The 14,460-nt window shown below is 32.1% G+C and overlaps 1 long non-coding RNA gene across 1 annotated transcript; it reads left to right on the top strand.

Annotated features, from left to right (window-relative positions):
• Nucleotides 1-814: 814 nt before the first annotated feature.
• Nucleotides 815-4,582, top strand: LOC133881435 (uncharacterized). Its single transcript, XR_009902512.1, has 3 exons — nt 815-1,006; nt 1,179-1,286; nt 4,297-4,582. It is a non-coding gene; the product is annotated as an uncharacterized LOC133881435 (long non-coding RNA).
• Nucleotides 4,583-14,460: the final 9,878 nt, after the last annotated feature.

The following is a 14,460-nucleotide window of genomic DNA, read 5'->3' as shown; positions in this document are numbered from 1 at the left end:
ATGCAATCAAATCATTATTGAGGTTGCTTAAGGAATAAGTTCAATGGTTAAAGTTTTGAGGATAGGTTGCCACAATGATTAAGAGTTTGAGGCACTACGGATAAATTAGAATATATGGTATAGAGGAATGATAATGATTCGCTTTTAAGACATAGTTGGATAATAAGTTTTGAACTAAGGAGGGAGACTTAGTGAAATGACTTGGATTGGTGATGAATATATACCAACGAGACAAGTGATACTTGTAGAGTTTTGTATAGTACAGTGATGCAAGAGTCGAAGTGATTGATGATTGTAAATAATGAAGTAAAGTACGAATGAAGGAGGTATGGGTTAGCAAATTATCCTTGAGGACCAATAGGGTAGCTTCATGTAAGCATATGAGATCAAAAATGGTGTTTGCGAATTTCAAGGACGAAATTTTTATAAGGAGTGAGGGATGTAATATCCAAGAAATTATTTAATAAGTTTATTAGGAATTAAATTAAAGTAAGCCCACTTAGTGTGGTAAAAATTACACTTGTGGATTTAATTAAGAAAAGGGAAGAGACAATGGTAGAATATTATTAATGGGTTTTAGGATTAAATAAAAATAAGTCTATTTAGTGTGGTAAAATAAAACAAGTGTTTTATTTTATCCTATGAGCTTGAAAGTGCTAGCCCAAGAAAAGAAAATATAAGTGACATTTTTGAAGCCCAAATCATAAGTTTCCACTAAAGCCCACAAATGCCCAAGTCTTTCACTTAAGTTGGGGGCATTTCGGAACTTCCACTAAAACACCTTATCTCCCATATGTGGCTCACGACACTCCCCTCTCCCAAATCAGATTTTCACTCTTCTTTCTCCCTAAAACACAGCAGCTCTTGGTCTCTCTTCCTCCCCACCAAACAGCTCCACCCCCTCTCAACTCTCATCTCTTCTTTACACAAGCTCGGATTAGCATGGGAATGGGTTGAGCTCGTGTGGAAGACCAAGAGGAAGAGTTTCAAGGGCTGAAAATAGTAGGTAATTTCTCAAACCCTCTTTCTTTCTCATTCTCTTTCACATGGGTTATGGTTTGAGCATGAATTGCACACTTTAGATTAGCAAAAAACAGCACGTATTAGAGAGCATTGGGGCTGATTTGGTGGATTTAAATTCTGGAATTTCTCACTTTTCTTTCCCCATTCACGTGAAGCTTGAGCTTGGATCATGGGTTTTGCTTCCAAGTGAAAGTTCCATCATCTACTAGACTAGAGTAGTGATTATCAACTTCAAAGGGGTTCAATATACCGATTATTCTAAGGTAAATTCGCAATCCCTAATTTTGCCTAAGTTAGGTCAATTTTTGGGTGTTAGAATGAATCCCTAAAATTAGCTTGGGGCTTTTATATATAGTGAATTCCTATACATTATTTTAGCCATGGATTGTTGAATTAAAGGATTAAGACTCCAATTTTGTTAATTGTTGAAGTATAAGCATAAACCCTAAATTTGATGGATTGGGTTATTTCAATTGGTGTAATTCATTGGTTGGATTCCCTATTGCTTGAGATTGTTATAGCCAAAAGTGAGTTATGATTAATGGTTGGATTTCTTGTCATGCTTGTATGGGTATGTTAATTATAAAATTGTTGTTGACTTAGATTATACTTTGAGTTTAGATTTAGTGTAGGAGTTGATTTTGATCTCTAAAGATGAATTGTTAATGGCTAGGTTGATTTGTTAGAATTGTTGAAAACTTAAATGGTTTATGTTATAATTCTTTTATGATGCTTTCTTGAGGTTTATTGATGAAATTTTGGATTTTTGTTGATGGTTATTGCTCCCTTATGTTGATGGTAGAATGTTTGATTGAATTGGGTTTAGTTTTGGAAGAAATTTGGTAGATGATAGTGGCTTATGATTATTGGAATTTTGGTGAGTTGATGTGAGGGAAAACCTTGCTATATTTGATGTTGTGTTTTAATGGATTCAAATATGGATTTTTGGATTGGTAATTTGATGATGTTAGTTTATGATTAATTGTTGAGGATTAAGGTTAATGCTTGTGATGGATTTATGGATTTAGTTTTATGTGGCGTCTAATGTTTGTGGTTGATCCTTGGTAGTCCTTAATGGCTATGGCTCATTGTATATAAAGGAGGGGTTTTGATTGATCTTGATGTAAGGCTATGGATATTGAAGGTTTGGTGGGAGGAGATTGATCTTGTTATGTAAATGAGTTGAAATTTGGCATGGGTTTGGATGTTTGGTTGTTATGGGCCGAGTATGTATGTGTTAATGTGAAATGATATTTTAGTGATGACATCTTGTTTATGGTTTGTTGGATAAGGCTAAAATATGTTCTATGTTACATATATGAGTTGGATATTCTAGGTGTTGATGAAGTTGAATTGATTAAGGTTGATTATGATAAATAATTGAATTCCTTGCTATAGTTTATTTAGGTGTTTAGGTTATGTAATAATAAGATTTTAGATAATATCCTTTATAGAGTTGGGTTGTTTTGATTAGTCTCATGTTATAGTCCTAATAAGATCCTCGGGTAGTGATGGTAGTTATAAGTGAGATAAATAGATCATAATCTTGGTACTTGGTGAAAATGAGGAATGTAAATGAAAGCGTATAGGAGATCGATGGAATACACAAAGATTATAAAATGTTAAATAAGGTTAAGTCCTAAACCTAAACTACTTGGATGATAGTAAATGATAAAGATTAAGTATTAAAGTCAAATAGTATCGGAACCTTATGATAATGTGACTTAATAATAGTAAGTAAACAACTATAAGATTTATAGTTAATAACAATAAAAGATAAACTAATGAATATAGTAAATACATCTTTGTATTAATAATCAAAGATATCATTAGAACCTAAACCTAAATGATAACATAATAATAGTTTAGGATACCTAACTAGCCTTGGAAGCGGATTACGCGACTTGTGAGCACGTGGGTAGTGTACGTGTCATAAAGTATAGAGTTCAATAACATAGTCTAATGTTACTAATGTTTATAGGATAGTGTCCGGATTGGAGACTTTAATGGGTTCTCCAATGTAGAGTTCGAGTCATGTGTCCAATGCAGCCAAGGTGAGTATTCTACTCACTGAGAAGTATTATTTTCATATATGATGAATTGCATAATATATATTATTTTATAAACTTGAACCAACTGTATGTTGATTATAATTGTTTTGGATGATTTGAGTACTTTTGAATATCTTGAAATTATGATGATGTTGAAGTATGTATATGATATATGGAGTTTGAATAAATGGTGTGACTCTAGGATGTGGATGGGAATTTTTGTAGACTAGGATTGCATTGTAAATGATTGAGTTTTTAGTGAGTTATAAAGGGGGGACATGATGCATTGCGTGCTTAATTGCACAGTCTTGAGTTACGACTCTATGTTAATGGAGATGAAGATTCTATGATAATGTGGGTGACGACCCTATGTTAAAGGAAGTGATGATTCAATGTTAATGTGAGTTTCAACTCTATATTACCCGAGCCTCGGCTCATGATACAAGCATGTGCATACATATAGTATAGTGTGTCAGTGAGTACTGTTTTTATGATATATATATATATATATATATATATTTCTTGTTGCATGACTTAAAGGCATCGAGCTTTAGTATGCCTAGATTGTACGCTACTGGATTGGGTGATGTAAATGTCGTTTGACACGAAGTTACCTACATCTGGCAATGCTGTTTCTTTGTATTGCTGAGTAAGATGCCAATGTTTTATGCTTAATGTACCTAAATTGTACGCTATTGGATTGGGTAATGTAAGTGTCTTTTGACATGAAGTTATCACATCTGGCAATGCTGTTTCTTTGTACATTAATTTGAGCCACCATTGTTTTATGCTTGATGTACCTAGACTGTACGCTACTGGATTGGGCAATGTAAGTGTCTTTTGACATGAAGTTATCACATCTGGCAATGCTGTTTCTTTGTACATTTGAGCCACAAATACAATAGTTTTATAGTAGGTGAGAAGATATATAGTTGTTTCCAAGGTGGGATGACTGGAACTTCTACATGTGTTCGCAGCTACGTAGTATGCTTTAAATGTTTTTTATTAGTCAGTGTTTGCTAAATCAGCTATGGGGATTTTCAAACAAAAGTTTATAAATTGGTAGCTGTTATAGTGTACACGAGACTAAAAATGAAAAGTTGGTTCTTTGTGAAAACTCAGTGAATAGTATACCTCTGAGGTCTTAGTGTATTATTTATGCTAAGGCGGTGGGCTCATAATGCCACCTATACGGATGTGGCAAACCCCCACAACCGTATAGATGTAGTTTCTTTGGCTGCAGGTATTCTGGTCGTAGTTGATGATGTTGTAGAAGTATACTTGAGATATTATGACTGAACCTCGCCGCGACGGTTGTAATTGTCAGACCATGGGTTGTCCACTATTCTATTGGTTTGTTCATGGCTTGTGACGTTTGTGTCACTTGTTATTGTATAAAGCCATTTATGTTATGTATTTATTATGAGAAAAGACTTAAAAAGATAGATGTAATATGGCTCTTTGTTTATGATTATTTGTAATAGAGGTTTATGTTATGATTTCCGCTATTTAGGTTTATGTTTTCTGCTGCATCGATGGATAGATGTTATACTCTGATTATCAGGTACATATTATGGGGTATGTACATATGTTGGCTTTGCGACATATCGTCGTGCCACTGTGAAGATCCGTTTATATTTTAAAGGATTAATGATTATGAAATGTTTTGTATAAAAAAAAAAATTAAAAAAAAAAAAAAAAAAAAAAAAAAAAACGGGTCGTCCCAGTCCCAAATTGTGAACTTGTGATGGATTGAACAGTATAATCATAATAGTCTCTAAGGAATAGCTCAATTGGCCGGAGATCACGCCTCATAAAGCGGAGGTCACTAATTCGAATCTTTCATCCCACTCTTGTGTGGACATGTCAAAAAAAAAAAAAAAACATCATAATCATAATAACATATATTTAATAGAAAGATATCATTACAAATATAACCGTACGTTAGAAATAATAAAAAAAGAAAAAAAAAATGTTTTGGGTAAATTACATATACTACCCCTCAACTACATATCATTTACAAATTGCTACCACGAGGTACCAACCGTGACACATACTCTCATTAGCTATCAGTAGTTGGCAAAAAAAATCATTTCATTAGTCGAGTGTGTTAAATCAGTCCAAAAAATGAACATGTGACATGCACTCTTCAATTTTAACATTAACTGATGAAAATGATTTAAGTTGAGAATCTAAATAAAAGAAGAAAAAAAAAATAGAAGAGAAAAAAGAAAGAAAGAAATTAAGAAAGGAAAACTACATTTTAGCCCCAAATTACTAAAATTTGCAATGTCCTCCTCTCCCCAAGCTTTCAATTTTTGTAATGTACCCTCTTAATATATAGGTCAGTTTCAATGTCCCCCTTTTGCCTCCAAATCACAATAAAAATAAATAAATAAATAAAAGAAGAAGAAGAAGAAGAAGAATAGAATATGTATAAATTAAAAAATTTTGAAAAAAAAAACAAAATGAAAGTAAAAAATAAAATAAAATCTAGAAAGAATGGAAAAAGGTAAAGCAATAAAAAAAACAAAAACAAAAAAGGATAGGAAGAAGAAAAAAAAAACCGAAATAAGCGAAAAGTTTTGAAAATGACCCATGGCCAACCATGGGTCATGGTGTTTTTTTGGCTTTTCAGATTTTTTTTTTTTCGTTTTTCATTTTTATCTAAAATTTTGCTTTTTCCAATTTTTTTTTTCTCCTTTTTTTTTGAATTGTTTGAATTCTTCTTCTTCTTCTTCTTCTTCCATTTTTTTTTTTTTTTTTTCATTTTTCTAAAGTTTTATGCAGGGTACTTTTGTCATTTTGGATCATGGAAGAGGACATTGCAACCCTTTTGTAGTTAAGCATAATAGATTGTAAAAATTAACATTTTAAGGGAACAATACAAATTAAGTGGTAATTTTAAAGTGATAAGTATAGACATAGAATCATTAAAAAAAAAATGGTGGTTAGCCATGCCACCCCATGTGTTTCAAGGGTGAGTGGGCGATCCACTGTACTATTCAGGGTAGCCGATCCACTCCCAAACATAATTGAGTTTATGTGATTTGAAGCACCTCCCAAGGCACCCTAGCCTACCCCACCCCCCGGCGCTCTTTCAAATATGCTTAGGTTGTTTGGCCACCTTATGTGATTAGTCAATTAGAGGGTTACCGATCCGCCCCAAGGATGGTTAATTTTTTATTTTTTATTTTTAAGTTTTTTTGGGTTAGTTTTTAAATTTTATTTTAATATTTTTTACTTAAAATAAATTTTAATTATTTCAAGTAAAAATTAGCACCTGCATGCCATGTGTGAATTTTCCTGTCATACTTAACACGCTAGTCTAATAAAATGGCCTTCTGCGTACAATTGGTAGTTGAATGAGGTAATGTGTCATGGCAATCGGTAGTATATCTGACGCAGCACACTAAAAAAAATCGTTGTTTTGAATCATTTTTGGAGAAAAAAAAAAATTATACTATTCATTTGGAGTTGTTTGGATAGTAACACAGTAAACGATTCGAATGTAAATAAAATAATTAAAAAATTTACAAGAATTTCATAGGGCTCTTGCTCTCCAGCGTAGGAGTCTCCTACGTTGAGTACACAGGAATTATGTGGGAAAGCTTAAAAAAAAGGTTAAAAATCTATGGAACAATAAAAACTTAGAACATTAATTATGTGGGAAAGCTAATTTCAAGCATAATGAATTTAAACATTCACATTTTAACCTACAACCCAAACTAATCGCATGATTTTGGTGCTCTATTAACAATGGGTGCCAAAAAAATGCCAAGGGGAAGCTATGAATTTTGCCTCATGTAACCCATGGCTGAAAACCCATTTTTTTCTTCTTCTTCTTCTTCTCTCTCTCAGGCTGGATTTCTCGAGTTGTGCACAAGAAACAAGAATGAGAAGCAAAATGAGGGAGAAGAGAGAAAGTGAGAGGAATTTCAGAGGAAAGAAGGGTTTTATATTTTTTTTTTTAAAAAAAAAAATTAAAGTCGTTTTTGTAAGTGAAACCACTCTAATCCAAACAACACTAAATCCCTAATTTTTTGTAGTGCGAACTTGGAGTAAAAATATAACTTTCTTCATTAATCATTTTCGTTTACCATACAACACCTTATATAATGTACCAACATTATTAGATACGAGAAATATTTAGTTTCATTCTATTTCATATCGTTTGTCCATCTAAGTATAAGAGATATCCAAATCTATTAATGAATATGTGTGACCCACATATTCATTCAATAGTAAATTTGCGCAAGAAATGTGCAGTAGAATGACACCAAATATATCTCATTAGATAACGAGTAATGTTATGAGCAAGACTCTTGTTGTTCTCGAGTCATTCTAAGATTGATGTGGCATTTAAAATTACCATTAAATCAAAATTTAATAATAATTTAACACACATTTAATATCAATTTTAAAAGGCACGTCAATTTTCTTCATGCCCTCCTTATAGCATTACTCTTAAATAACACAAACATAATCTAAATTTCACAGTAATCACGAGCAGAAGAATGGTGACCAACAACTGACCAACTAAGTAAGGATAATAAATGGAATAGGAAACAAACTAGAAATATGTGATCAACAAAAACACTAGATATTACTACAAAAAATTGAGGTTTTTGAGTCCTTTTTTGTTAGTCTCGTTTTAACAAAACGACACTAACCTATGTCGCTTTTAACAAAAATGACTCCACTTTTGTTAACCTTATATATATATATATATATATATAGCACTACATAAGTTGTATTTAAGGCCGTAATCGAGACGAGCTGAGCTTTAAGATTTCAAAACTGGCTCGTTTATGAATTGAGCTTAAATAGTCAATTTCGAATTCGAGCCGAACTATGAAATGTGTATTCAAGTTCGGCTTGTTTAAAATTCGGGCGAGCTCGAGCTCAAGCTGTTAAAAATGCCATTCAAGCTGAGCTGGGTTACTGAACAAGCTTGGCTCAACTAGAGCTCGAGGTAGGTTATTAAATTTTTCAATATGTAATCAAAGCAGAATTATGATGACCATGAACCTATCATAACTTTGCAGTTAAGCGTGCTTATGCGATAGTAGTACTATGATGGATATCATCATAAGAAGTTTTATTCTGAAAAAGCAAAAGCGGACAATAATGTATTGTATGGTGGGTCATTACATATATAATTATCTCAAGAAAGTAAAAGAAAAAAGTGAGTTTAATTAAATCTAAGAAAATGTGATTCACACCAAAGAATGATATAGGAAGTCAAATAAAAACATCTAATCTTTTTCAAGATTTATGAAAAAAGAAACTTGCAAGCTCACTAAAGTATGTGATACCCCCAAAGTTATGTCACATATTTGATGAGAACTGAGAAGATTGTAAAGGTATTATATATTAGTGTAAGTTTAACATTGGTTAATTTCTTAAATATTACTAAATAAGATTATGTTTTATAAATGACTTCAGAGAATTCTAATTATAATACGGACTACTCCTTTTATAATAATAGTACAAATGTATATTAAGTAGTATTTTGCTTGGGTGTGGATGAGTGAGTGCTACATTTTGGAGTTGGGACATCAACCCCACATATAAAATGGAATTTAAAGGGGGCCTTTAAACTGGTCTTTAATTACATATAGATTTAGCCCCCACCCTTTTAACGCACGTGATATAACCAATAAAATGTGTTTCTAGGAACATGTCAATGGCTTAGTTATGTCACTGCATGTCTGCATGGATCACATTTAATGGGCCTTACGTCTACTATTATTGTGATGAGCACGCTGAGCACGCTACACGTGGTGTGCTAAAAAGCAGCTGGTTGTCTCTCCAAGTAGCACCGAAGCCGAGTACAGATCCCTTGCTATCACCACTGCTGAATTCTAATGGTTGAGAATGCTTTTCTGTGAAATTCAGTTTGCTCTTTCATAAGCTCCCTTCATTTGATGTGACAACATCAGTGTCTTGGCTCTTGCTTCTAATCTTATCTATCATGCTCACATCAAATATATAGAAATCGACTACCATTTTGTGCAAGAAAAGGTTATAAATCGTGACATTATGCTAAAGTTCATTTCCACACATGACCAATTTGCCGATGTATTTACCAAAAGATTATCATCTGCCAGATTCTTGCTTCTTCGTTCCAAGCTCATGGTGGTCTCCTCCCCCATTAGCTTGAGGGGGCTGTTAGAGAATCTTCCTCTCCAACACATGTATTGTTGGCTGCCACAGCCATCTTGGCAGCTTCTCATGTGGCCACCAAAGCCTCACCACATGCAGCCCCTTTGGCTGCCACTTCACCCATAATGCCGAACAATGATTTTACTACAATCTCCACTTCAGCTCAAGTTAATTCTACAGCATCCATTTGTCAATTTCCATCAATAGACAAGGCCAATAATGATACAGCCATTGATTACATTCCTAATATAGCTCATGGCTCTACAATCAGACAAGATACCACATATCATGCCTCTCATTATGGACTCACAACTAATGCAGCAATCTATGATAGGAAACCAAGTCATCCACAAGGCAAATTGTCCTTCACCATATCATGCGCATTAATAGAAAGGAAAGAAAACCGAAGATCCTCACATGTCAAGCCACGATTCCCTCAATCAGCCTTATAAAGAATTGCATTTACACTCATCCCTTTTGTACTTTTTACATTCGCCACCACTCAACTTCTTCGCCGACAAGATTTTGAGTATGCCAAATAATTGCTGGTCGAAGAGCCACTTGAGCCGCAAGTTCAAAACTAGTTTGGTGGCATCGGCCCGAACTATTGGATCCATCTATGCTTGAGAATCAACATCAATCGGTTGGATCTTCATCAGAAAAGGCATGGTGAATTTGACACAAAAAAAATAAATAAATAAATAAATAAAGTTTATTATTTTGGTTTTTTTTTTTAAAAAAAAATGAGGAGTATTATAAGAAAGCTGTTAAAAAAGTGATCATATTCATACACGTGACCACTTTTTCATCTAAAGAGGCGGCTGACTCTAATGGAAAGAGTTTAAATGCAAGAAAATAATAATTTGACATATTAAAATGTCGCACATGTGAGTTATTCAGATTAAATAAAATATAATCCCTATTTAATTATAAATTATTAATATTATCTTGTGACTACTTGCACATATATTTACTACTAAAGAATATGTTGGTCTCTGTTTGTATCCGGTTGTCTCAAAAGCGCGTGAAAATTCACCTTCAATGCAGTGGCTTTCAACAACTCCAAAGACTTTTTAATCTTTTTAAATGTGGTAGTCTATAAGTAATCCTAGGGTCTATATGGGCTCTCAGAATTATCCCATGTAGACTATGGACCCTTTTTTTTTTTTTTTAAGTGAGTTTATACTTTATATGAAATTAATCTCGACACATCTTTTAAAGTTGATGCATCTAACGATATACAAAACGCCACAACATTTAAAAAAGTGAAGAGGATCCTATTTCAATTTGAAGCAGCATAGACAAGGAAGATTTGCTATCTGTAATAGTGTAATGATTTGTGACAAGAGTAATGTTAGAAATTATATTTTTATCTTACAATTATCACACAATCTTAGCGTTGCAATCTCAACCAACGATTCAATTATTAATTGGAAAGAATAATATTATTTAGTAGACTTTTATAGAATTTATATACAACTGGAATAATATGGCATTGAGAACCGACCTCTTTTTTAGCAATTGTAAAAAACAAATTTTTTAATTTATGATTGATTCTCTCTCCATACCCCAGTCTCCATGCATCACCATACATTCAAATTTATGATGCTAGCATGTACGATTTGTTAGAAAATAAAGATGTGAAAAGTACATATTGAATTAATGAAATTAAGCAGAATAAAAAGTGTATGGGATGACTGCACTCTTCTAAATTAAAGTGATTATGAGTATGTCTCTTAAACAAATATGCATTCTTACTTATAGAATAAATTTTGTAAAATAGAATATAACAATTTTGTGCTTAAAATTTAGTACTGTTCGAATGTAATTTACAAATTGTAAATTTTAAACATTACTTTAAACAAGTTATCGAAAGTAGTTTGGCCACTCCCAATTTTTATTTTGTTTACTTTAAAAAAATGAGCACGTGATGAAACCACTTCCAAGATGACACCCATTTGACCGAAGATGGGCGGAGGTTTTTTTTTTTTTTTTTAATATAAAGGCACATGAACCAAGAACAAACAAAAGAATAGAAAAACACTAAAATCAAGCATAAACAGAGAAAGGAGGTGGATCCTTTCAACTGACAATAGCAACAAAGGGAGCATGGAAGAACAATGAAAATTCAGTCAGAAAAATATATGAATGTGGCTTAATGTATCACATAATGGGTATGTTTGGCAATTGCGCATAACAGAGTAATGAATTGTTAATTTTAAAATTAGTAAAAAGTGATAGATGTGATATAAAGTAAAAAAAAAAAAAAAAAAAATTGTATAAAAAAGTAAAAAATAAAGTTTTGTATTGTATTAAATTTTTTTATTTGAATAGTAATAAAAAATTATTTATGTGATATAAAAAGTAAAAAAAATTGAAATGTTTTAATGTTGATTGTTATTAAAAAATGTGAAAATGTTGATTGTTTTGAAATGTTGATTGTTTATAGCTATCACATCCAATTGATCAAATTGTCGAAAATAAATTTTAGATGACACACAAAATTTTTGTTGAAATAAAATAATATCAATCTAAAAATTAACAATTAAATAAATAATTGGTTAAAAATATTATTGTTGATGCTAGACCATATTAATCCGAAATAATAATAATAAAATAAACACAATACAAGAGATTAAAATTAAAGCAAGAAAAAATCTCACAATGCTATAGAATCACGCAAGAGTGTTGTCTTTGAAGATTGATTTGTGTTTCTCGGAGTCTATAACTCGGTGTGATCGGATCTCTTGATACGCAACCTCCTAAGATTAGATTATAGCATTTATCTTCGTTAAGGACATACTTTCAAAAACAAAATTCAAATAAAACAACCATTTGATAAAAGATGACGAAGGACTACAAGCCAAACTTAAATGACTAAAATATAGTAATGGCTGAAAAATTATTCACGATGGAATACATTGGACATTGTACGTACTGAATTTTGAGCCAAGAAGAAGTCATTTATACAAGCTCATTGGAAAACTTAATTTATAGAAGAGTAAGTAAGAGTGAGCATCAGATTTTTTCTTAAAGACCATGACAAAACATTAACAAGCAACGGTCAAAACGTATAAGAATTTTTTAAGGCTCAAATAGTAAAAACATTTTCCTTTTCCTTTTAAGGCTCAAAGCCTCAAATAGTAAAACACAATGTAAATCAAGAGTACTGGGCATCAGACCATTAAAAAAAAACTTACTAAACATACCAACTGTCAAAACGTTTGCAAGATGTTTGGACAGAAGTGAAGAACTGCGAAAAGAGTTTTTCATGCAAAGGTCTGAATACTAGGGTTGCCTGTCCGGACACGCTTCACCAAAATATTCACTTACCGATAGATGTCTGGACATGCGTTGACCCATCCGGACACCGCCGCCTAGGAAATCGTTCATGACTTATTTGAGGGTGAGGGTTTTCAGAGCCTGTTTAGGGCGTCTAGGCAATGTTTGATCAAGAATTCCCGTAGAGAATTCCATTGTGCTAAAAGAAGGTTTATTAAACATAAACATTTACATGCATCTCTCTTAGAGTTTATGTTTGTTATTATTGTAACTGTTCAACCGTTGAAGTCTAACTGAAGAGGAGATCTAGTTAAAGGATTAATAGAAGAACTCTCTAGACGGATTTGAGAGAGAAACAGACAAATAGGCACTTGTTAGAATTTAAGAGAATGACTACTGTAAAGGGTTGTGAATACGTACTTCTTGTAATTAGTCATTTCTTTTGATGATTGATTTCTTGGATTTGGCTGCTCCGAAGTGATTTTTCTCTTTGCTGCAAAGAGTTTTCATTTCATAACTAAATATCTGTGTTAATTCTTTTTACTACTTTACATATTTAGTTGATCCATGAGGTTACTTTAGGAGTCTAAATTTATTGAGGACCAAAAAAAGCCCACTGCAAGGGAACAGACTTGGCAATTTACCTACTGATCGTGTTTCTATTTGTATTGCTTTTTCTTTTTCTTTTTGTTGTTTGGGTTTTATGGTTACGGAGCTCACTTGCTTAATTTGATTTTTATTATTTGTGATACGATTCTCTACCACCTAAATGTACAATTTTTCATCACTTTATTTATGTGGCAAGGTGGTCTCCCACTAGCTTTAGAGTTTTTTTTTTTTTTTTTTTTTAATTTTTAAAAAATAAAATAAAGTAGGGGACTACCTTGCCACATAGTCAAGGTGGTAAAAATTTATATATTTAAGAGGTAAATAATCATATCTCTTTATGTTTTTTTTGTCCCTATGTTAAAAAAATAAAAAAATAAAATAAAAAGCGGGAAAAAAAGAAAGAGACTTGGCAATTTACGTAGACATTTCAATATGAACTGCTTTTGAAAAAAGCTTGGCGTGTTTGTTGGTTTGGAAAAAACAGAGATTTGCTTGTCAGTCGTCAAATTAAAGAGGAATTGATTGCTTCACCTTGCATTGAATTCGAGCGAGAAAATTTAAGATGTGTTTGATAAACTTTTTTTTTTATTATTATTTTATATGTTTTCCTTTTTCTTTTATATAAGTACATGAAGTAAAAAAAATAAAAAATAAATTAAAAAAAAAAAACACACACACACACAAACTGGTGGATCCTTTCAGCTGAAGACCCTGCAAGGGTGACTTGACTATTTCTATCACATTTTAATATAATTAATTATATGAGCTACTTTTGCGCAAGCAATGCTTGACGTGCTGGTTGGTTTGAAAAAAACGGAGAGTTGCTTGTCAGGTTTTGACATTAACTGAGAATCAACTCTACGTTTTTTCTATATATACATATATATATAATAAAATAAACTCTTAAGTTTTTTCCATTGAATTTGATCGTGAAAATTTATATCTATCAAATCCCAACTTTTTTCTACATTTATATCTATCACATCCAATTGATCAAAGGTATAGGTATGCATGTCTACCTACCAACGCAAATATTTATTTCTTTTCAGCAGACAAAAATGTATATTTGTTTTCGCGTACAATACTTTCTTTTATACGGTATGTAACATATATGAATGTGACATAGGAGTATCAAAAGTAACAATTTAAGATTTCTTTTTCCTTTTTTCTTTAGATAAATTTGAATTTGATTTAAGTGCTATAAAAAAAAATTACAAGTCTATGTTGTAGTTGTTTTAAAGATTTAGATTTAATTTCAAGAGTTTCATGAAAAACTGAAAATAAGTCAAATTAAATCAGAACTCTAAAAATAATTAGAGCATAAATA

The sequence above is a fragment of the Alnus glutinosa genome, chromosome 11 (genome assembly GCF_958979055.1).
Source record: "Alnus glutinosa chromosome 11, dhAlnGlut1.1, whole genome shotgun sequence".
NCBI classification, from domain to species: Eukaryota; Viridiplantae; Streptophyta; class Magnoliopsida; order Fagales; family Betulaceae; genus Alnus; species Alnus glutinosa.
This window is presented reverse-complemented; position numbering and strand designations above follow the sequence as displayed.